This window comes from Pteronotus mesoamericanus, unplaced genomic scaffold (genome assembly GCF_021234165.1).
Source record: "Pteronotus mesoamericanus isolate MK-2021 breed Mesoamerican mustached bat unplaced genomic scaffold, CSHL_Meso_final scaffold_167, whole genome shotgun sequence".
Lineage (NCBI taxonomy): Eukaryota > Metazoa > Chordata > Mammalia > Chiroptera > Mormoopidae > Pteronotus > Pteronotus mesoamericanus.
Genome location: NW_026555308.1, coordinates 15,679,484 through 15,685,483, shown reverse-complemented (window position 1 = coordinate 15,685,483; position 6,000 = coordinate 15,679,484). Strand labels below are relative to the sequence as shown.

At 41.3% G+C, this 6,000-nt stretch overlaps 1 protein-coding gene and 1 pseudogene across 3 annotated transcripts in view; one reads left to right on the top strand and one right to left on the bottom strand.

Annotated features, from left to right (window-relative positions):
* Positions 1 to 3,612: 3,612 nt before the first annotated feature.
* TPST1 (tyrosylprotein sulfotransferase 1) overlaps positions 3,613 to 6,000 on the bottom strand; it is a 113,498-nt gene continuing 111,110 nt past the window's right edge. For 2 of the 3 annotated variants that reach the window (XM_054589676.1, XM_054589675.1), the window contains exon 6: positions 3,613 to 4,116. The gene's annotated coding sequence lies outside the window, so the exon portion shown is untranslated. The remainder of the gene's footprint in view (positions 4,117 to 6,000) is intronic. The other variant, XM_054589674.1, reaches the window with a different exon arrangement.
* LOC129083968 (uncharacterized) lies at positions 4,720 to 4,851 on the top strand (annotated as a pseudogene).

Below are 6,000 nucleotides of genomic sequence, written 5' to 3'. Positions count from 1 at the left end.
GAGAAACCTTTGCAAGTATTCATGATGGATTTTCTTATTGCTATCTATCAACTCTTAAATTTTTTCATATACTCAACAGTCATTCTATGTTTGGCCAATAGAGGGCATTTTAAGCTTTCCTCCTCAGGGCAAGGTCACAAAGCCATTTCTACAGTATATAACACCAAAAATAATGGTTTTATTGTGAAATTGATTTAATTTTGGATCTTCAGTAATAATCAGTAAACCCCAAAGGGAGACTCAAAGTTATTTATTATGTCTAGCAAGACTATACACAATACTCAATGAACTGCTTTGTTAGGACTTAAACCCAAATGAATAAAAATGATCTCTTTTGCCCAATTCAGAATAACTAAGGGAGTGCTGTGCTTTATGCAAAGACCTAAAGTTCCTGCAAGACTTGTTGAATGGTGACAAACAGGCAGGGAAGGGAACTCAATGTGAAAACACTGACCTTGCCAGCCCGGAATCTGTAGCTCCCTGGAAAGACAGATTGGGGGCAACACTGAATAGAGTCTTGCCTAGACCATTACATATCTATCATTTACCAGTCAGGTTTTATAGGTCTTGCCAGAGCTTGAAATAATTGTTTTATGTGCATTTTTCTTGATTTTCACCAAGACGAAAAATTCCCAAGGGCAGTGGTCTATTACACTTGTTGGCATACCCAATTTTAATTACACCTATCAGATTACTAAATACAAGGGAGGTGTATTTAAATAGTTGTCACTTGATGCTAATGACAATTTTCTATTCTAGTGTAAACACAGATGATTACTGAGAGGTAGAGTAGTGGTTAAGGGTACAGGCTCTGGAACCAGGTTGCTTGTATTTGTGTCCTGACTCTGTCACTTACTAGTTGTACTAGGTGTTTTACCTCCCTGAGCCCATGTTTTTAAAATGTAGGTAATAAGAGTGTCTACCTCAGATGGTAATTATGAGAATTAAATGAGTTTAAACATGTAAAGAGGTTAACACAGGGCTCGGACCATGAGAAGCTGTTGTTGATAAATGTTATTAGGATGATTACTTGACTAAGTGATTACTAAGATTTTTTCCCCCTCATTTTTAAATTCCATGATTCCTCCTGGCTGATGCTCTCTCCAAGCTCTTCCTAGAGCCGCTGAGAGCACCAGCTTCTCCCCGGCTTCGCAGGTAGGTCCGCCTGCTGATTGTGGCCATGGCAGTGCTGGCTCCAGGAAGCTCCCTGAGAGCCATAGGCCATACGCCTGCCCTGGTCCCTCACCCCATTACCTCTTTTTGAATTTTACTCCTGCCATCTTTCACTTGTTCAACAGGAGTTCCACGTGAGTCCATCAAATCACACTTCACAAATACAGTCCTCTTCAGAGAGGTGATCTAAGATATCATATGGAACGGAAATGCTTTTCTTCACAGGGCTCAAAAGAAATGTGCTCAGATCAACAGAAATAAAGCTTTGTGAAAGAAGGAATGTTAGTAAAGATGGAGATAGGGTAGCATATTCTTCTTCAGGCTAGTTGGGCAGTGGTTTCCTCTTTCCTGAGTCAACCATTTTGTGCTGTGGTTCTCTGACCTTTTCCTATTCTCATATACTCCCAGCCATTCATAGCAGACAGGTGTGGGGAAAAGGAAGCACATGTTTCTTAGGGGCAAGTCCCGGAGCCAGGCAGGGTTAGTTTGAAAATGTCCTTCCCTCCCATTCAGATAGGCTCTAAATGAGTGTGTGACCTCCTCCCTACAAAGTTGGTGGCATAAGACTAATAGAGGAAGTAAGCAAAAAAAAAAAAAAAAAAAAAAAGGGGCTAAGCTAAAGGTCACTTCATTGTTGTTTGGAGGTTGGAGCAACTGAGTAAAAAGAAATGGGACTTAAGACAGCCGAGCCCTCACTGAGGCTGGGATTCCCCAGGTAGAGGGGAGGGGGATTGGGTTTATAGGCATCTGGAAGAAGCAGAAAGTGAAGGGTATATGTGAAGAGAGTAGGAAGAAGTATAAAGGAGCTAGTGAGGCTCTACTGTGGCAGGAGAAAAGTTTAGAAGTGATGTGTTAGCATTAGAGAATCAAAGGAGGCTTTTGAACAAAGGAGTGACAAGACATAGCGCTGAACAAAGAATTGATGTGGCAGCAGCATTCATTTTAAATGGAAGGGGACAGGGCTAGGGGAGTGGAGTGGAAAGAATGCTATTCAGGTCAGGCTTGGGCCTAGATGTCAGGTCGCCCCTGTGGCACTAGCTGAGGGGACTTGTGTTAAGTGACCTGACTTGTCGGAGCTTCTGTTTCCTCATCTGTAAAATGATATGTCAGAGGTTTCTGGGAAGATTACCATTCACCAAATATTTTACTGGGTTGTTAGATACTTTGCTAGGTATCAGAGGTACAAAAATGAACAAGAAAAGACAAAGTCTCTGTCTTCCAGGAAATTACCATCTAGTTTGGAAGACAGACAACAAAAAAAGTCAACAAAGACACTAAAAACTGAAGAGTGTGATAAGTGATACTGTGAAGGAAGGTAGGCAACCTGGGTGCCCAGTTTTAAATTCAAGGGGTCAGGGAACGTCTCTCTGAGGGAGCGGAATTTATTGAGACCAGAGAATGCAGAAGGAGAGCAAAGGGAAGAATGTTCCAGGAAGAGGAATAATATGTGCAGAGGCAGAAAAAGCTTGGTGTGTGCCAGGAAATGCAAAGAACTCGAGAGCACAGGGGGAGGTGGAGGAGGCTGGCCTGCAGTGAGGTGCGGGGGGAGGGCAGTAGCTGGGTCACAGCAGGAGTCTGAATCCTATTCTACAGGAAACTGTAAGTGGGAGGGTCGTGTCCAGATGTCCATTTTAAAACATGTGCTCTGCTGCGTACTAAACAGAATTTGAAGAGGCAAGAGTGGGGATAGGGTATTGTTTAGGAGGCTATTTATTGCAATAGTCTAGGCAACAGATGGTGCTGTCTTAGATTAGGGTCGGGGCAGTGGAGCTTAAGGGAAGTGGATGGGTTCAAGAAATATTTTGAAGAAAGAATTGATCTGGCAGATGTATTAATTTTAAATTGAATTAAAGGTCTTGTATTTGGGTGAGAAAAGGGAGGAAAAAAGTGACATCAGGTATGACTTTTAGGCTTCTGGCTTGAGTGACTGAATAAAAAATATAATTACTGACATGGTTAAGACTGGAGGAGGTACAGTTTTCAGGCCAGGGATGAGATAACATAAAACACCTTTATCAGTGCCTGGCACATAGAAGGCCCAGATAATAATAGGAATTCCCTCTTATTGGGAATTCCTATTATTATCTGGGCCTTCTGAATTCTGTAACAATGGCTTCTAGAAAACAGCTAGAATCAGTAACTTCTCTGCCTTAACTATAGTATAAGGAAGCAGGAAATAGAATAATAGGATTCTGAGATAAGTGGATGGTAGCTGGTCTCTCTGAAATAAATTACAGCAAAAACTTCACTAAGAAATCATGACGCATAGAGGGGAATACAATCAACTGAATATAGCCCAGCCAACTGAACAAACTGGTTTATCAGGCCACCATCTGATAAGATCTTACTGCTTTTCTGAAATCACAGTAATGAAAGCATGTGAACTACTAGAATGCTTCACATTTAAAGCTTTTATTTTGAAAAATAAAATACAAAAGTCATTAAGTTGTAAATGTATATGGTAATTTATCAACTTCTCGGAAACAATAGAATGAATTATTTAAATAATTAAGATATTTAGTATTATCCACATCAATACATTTAAACAGGTACAAGTGTTCTACAAAACATTAGAACATGTACAGATGACCTATTCCAAGATGAAACTGCCCAATTTTGCTTACAGAATCCCACTTTTAAACCCTCCTCTTGAAAACAAAATTTGGAATCTGGTAAGAAAAGATAGGGGCCAGAGCATTTTTAACAGAAAGCACATGTGCCCCCTGGGCTCCTTATCCACTGGGTTGTGCATGCAATTAGAATCGAGAGTGCTGCACACAGGGAACAGATCACTCGGGAGGCCCAACTGTGGCTGACATTCACCCAGTCAGTGAGAGGAGTCTGGCGAATGAACAGGAGCCGCAGTATATACACTCCATGGATCTCAGCAGGTGACAGCCAGTCCTAGAAAGTTCCCTTCCGTTGCATAGGCTTCGGTCTTCCCTAGGGCAAACAAAAGGAACACAGTTACAGCTGTGGAGTCACAGTTCCTTTGTCTCCTGCACCACACAGCCTCCTTCCCAGTCATGGGTCTGACATAAGCCAGGTTGATGGGCAGGGGATTGACAATTACGAGAACAGCTGCCTCAGGACCACAGCAGAGGCGCACTCTCCCTCAGCCTAGGATGCTTGGAGACGCCTGCCAGTAGCTTCGATGTGCAAAACAAGGGCTGCTCCTGCTCACCTCTAACTGACTGCAACTGGCATAGCAACTGAAGCCACCGCGGGGGCACAGGTAGCAACATCAAATGTCCAGGGGTCCCACACGCTGACTCTTCTTTTGAGAAAGTGGATGCTAAGGTTCTCTGAAGGAAGCTTTAGATAACACAGTGACTGTATTCAAATACCAAAGGGATCCAAAAGACAAGAAGACAGGCTGGTATCTATTCTGAGATGCTTTGTTGTCTCTCCCAGGTCACCTGAGTCCTTCTCTCAGTGCATGTGGGACCTACAGGCCTCGATAAGCAAACGAGAATGAAATGCTGCTGTGGAGCAACTTGAAGGCCAGGGTCAACTTAACACTGTATTTTGTCTTGTAAAAAAGCAAAGACTATACTTTCAGGGATCATTTCTATAGTATGTTACTAAAGAAGTTTGCCTGAACGTGTCTTATAAAATAGCTGGTCAATAAATAAAACCCTGTGTGTGTGTGCCTGTGTGTGTCTGTTTGGGGAGGGGATTCATAAATTTTAAAAGTATTTTGGATAACGAAGTTATCCAAGGCCTGATAACTGCTGTCAGATATGCATACCCATAGAGTGTAAGTCTAACGTTTGGCAGTTGCTCGTTGACAATCATAAATCCTGAAACCTATTCATGTTATTGGTTCGCTGCCATCCAGGACTTTGACGTGGCATAGTAGTGTTTGTGTGTTTTTGCCTCTATAATCCATTAACACACACCAAGTCATAAAAATCTCCTAGTCAAATTATTCAATCTCAATTTTCTCACCAGTACAATAGGAATACTACCAACTACTTGCCAGAGTGGCTTGCAACTTGAATGAATTCATTCTAATATGTTTATATTAATTATATATAATTTATGATAGGTGTTGTTCTATATATCATATTATACAGGGTCCAGCAGAAGTAAGGCCTGCTTCAGTGTGGTTAATAGTGTGATAGGGTAATAATATGGGTGTAATAATTTATAGTTTTAATTTGGACATTTCACCTAAAATGTCCCATGGTGGGCTTGAGAGTGATATTGTTATGTTACAGAATTACATGCTTATGATTTTGTAATAAAAAGGGGCATTATTTGTGCTGGATTCCATATATTGCATACAATATAACATATATCATGTAGTATATATAAAATGTTTGGTATTTTATGCTTGGTGTGGAGTATCCACTCGATAGATGGTTACTATATAAAATAAAAATAAAACAGCAAGCAAAAGTCAAATTTATAAAAGCTTTTCAAGTTCCAAATGATCTAAGGCATCACCACATCATTCAGAGCAAAAACAGAGTCTTCAGAAAGTGTGGGAGACGGCTGTGAGCTCTGAGCAGCTACATCAGGAGGTCTGAGAAACCAGCTTTGCCACTAAGGGGCTGTACCTGATGATTACTCAGATGTAAACAGGGCTTAAAAGGCATGGTCTAGCCCACACTGTAGCCCTTAGCTACAATGAGACAATGTAGGTTGCAAACATGAGATCTTCATACATTAAAATCAGCAATGGAAGGCTTCAAAAACAAACCAACTCACCCCCCAAAAATATTAATACAAAATTATTTGCATGTCCAAGACACAGAGAAAGTAGCACAAGTGGTGGAAGAAGCTCTGGTTGTTCTGCAGCCCTGGGTTCTCCTCCCAGTG